General features: G+C 33.1%; 1 long non-coding RNA gene across 1 annotated transcript; it reads left to right on the forward strand.

The window, feature by feature from the left end:
• The first annotated feature begins 363 nt into the window (after nt 1-363).
• LOC119786635 lies at nt 364-1,476 on the forward strand. The gene is made up of 4 exons (XR_005281209.1): nt 364-482; nt 603-750; nt 886-939; nt 1,061-1,476. It is a non-coding gene; the product is annotated as an uncharacterized LOC119786635 (long non-coding RNA).
• The last annotated feature ends 841 nt before the right edge of the window (nt 1,477-2,317 follow it).

The raw sequence follows: 2,317 nt of genomic DNA on the forward strand, positions 1-2,317 counted from the left end.
CATTAGAGTCATCCCTCTAATGAGAGAGGCCTTTTATCCTGTTAATTTGGTTTAATTATGACTGAAGAAAACCTTCTTAGTTGTTTTTAAACATGACCTTTTCTGAATTACATGTATTGGATGGATGTATAAATTTAATGTGAACAACAAAAACAGATTTAACTTTTTGTGAAATTTCAAATATACTCTGGTAACAGAAACATCTTGTTTATCTGTTAATGTTTTATCATGTCTCTGTTTGCAGTAATGTTTGCTTCCTTCAAAAGGAGTTTTTTAAAGTGTTGACATACTAAAGTGAAAGTGAAAACTGCTGAGCATAACTGCCCTGACAAGAGCTAACTATTTACTCATGTGATTCATGTTGAAAGCTTTTGCCAAAGGGGAGGTGACAATGAACGTATATTTTATAACATTTTGTGAGGTGTCCTTTCTTTCATTTTAGTCAATCATCACCTGTACAGCAGCTCTTCATCTAGTATAAGGTATGATTTAACCCTCATCCACAAACTGCTAAAATAAAGATAGTAACAGGTTATGTTAAGAATAATTATTTACTTCTACTTTGACTTGATTGCAATCGTTTAAATATATTTTTCTTTTAGAAGCTACTTAAGAGCAGTAATGACACCGGTTGCCTCATTCAGAAACAGAGGAGTAATGTCTCTCAGAAAATATAAAGACTTTGTCGTCATTATTACTCTGCTCTGTCTGTTCAGCCCTGTGAGTTCACGGATAGGCAAGCAAGAACTGGTATATAATTTATTATTATTTTAAAATGAGAAAACCAATTATAAGTTAAAGAAATAAGTAATGCACACTATATTTCTTTTATGAAATTTCCACACACTGTATAAATGTTTGCATATTCTCTGTTTGGAATTTCAGAAAAATATAAATAAAAACTTACAGGAGCTACAACAAGATGCAGCAATGAGAAAGGTATTTTAAATAATTATTTAAGGTCCTTATGAAATGAAAGAATACTGTTACATTTAATTATATGTAGTAATATGCAGTTATGTTTTGATAATTCAAAAATACTTTTATTTATTTATTTCAGCTTGAAAACAAAGTGGACATGGCGTTACTTCTGCTGATGCTTGAAGAACTTACAAATGGTGTAGACATTATGGCTGAGATGATAAAGTAATTTCCCGATCTTCTTGGGAACCTAAAAGACTTGAAGGTATTCCTGGTGGAAAGCCAGTTTTTTTTGGAAAAAAAGTTTCAAGACGAATCTCAAGAAATCAAAGATTATGAGGACATACTCAGACATCTGGAGTAATTTGTAACAAACTTAGCAGAGGAGCATGCTGAACTGTGAATTGCATATTGGTTTTAGGTGTATTACAACTTGTAACATACAAGCTTTTCCAAAAGCTTGTATGTTCCTTATTGTTATTTTTTCACTTAGGAATTATATTATTGTTACTACCAAGGTAAAAGTGTCTATCGACTCAAGTATTTTAAATTGAAGTACTCTGTTATTAAATATTTTATTTTGGATAAAAGTTGTGTCCATCCATGGACGGATGGATGGATATCACAGTGGGTCAGCAGTTTAAGGACAAAAGGCAGTATTTACCCTGGACAGGCTGGCAGTCTATTTCAGGGTAACACAGAGACGTACAACCATGCACACACAGTCTCAACTATGGTAATTTAGAGATGAAAAGTAGCCTCATGGTTGTATCGTTTGAATGTGGAAGAAAGCCAGAATCCCATGAGAAAACTCATTTATGCACAGAGAGAAAATGCAAACTCCACTAAGACAGACAGGCTGGGAATCAAATCCAGGACCTTCTTGCTGCAAGGCAACAGTTCTACAAACTGCGACACCGTGCAGCCATTTTTACAGTGCCTTGGCAAAGTATTCAGCTCCCTTGAACTTTTCGATATTTTACCACATTTCAGGCTTCGAACCTAAAAATATTAAATTGTAATTTTTTTTTGAAGAATAAAAAATAAGTGGGCCATAATCACAAAGTAGAATGACATTAATTTGATATTTTCAAGTTTTTTAGTAAACACAAAGCTGGAAAATTGGGTTTCCAAATTCTTGATGCCAAAAGAGCTTTCACAAGTGTAGCAGTATGTCAATTGCCATATTGCTCCACTTGTTTCATGCATATACATTGCTTTATTATAAGCAATGTATATGCAGTTTTACAGTTTATATGGACACTGCAATGTAAATACAGCAGAAAAACAGAAGAAGAAAAGGAAAAAAGAAAAAAAGAGAAAAGATGAAAGAAAGAAGAGATAGAAAGGAGACAATGACAAAACATTTTCAGTCTGCTTCATCACCTGTAACGAG

Source organism: Cyprinodon tularosa, unplaced genomic scaffold, assembly GCF_016077235.1.
Source record: "Cyprinodon tularosa strain WSP-4 unplaced genomic scaffold, ASM1607723v1 ctg276, whole genome shotgun sequence".
Lineage (NCBI taxonomy): Eukaryota > Metazoa > Chordata > Actinopteri > Cyprinodontiformes > Cyprinodontidae > Cyprinodon > Cyprinodon tularosa.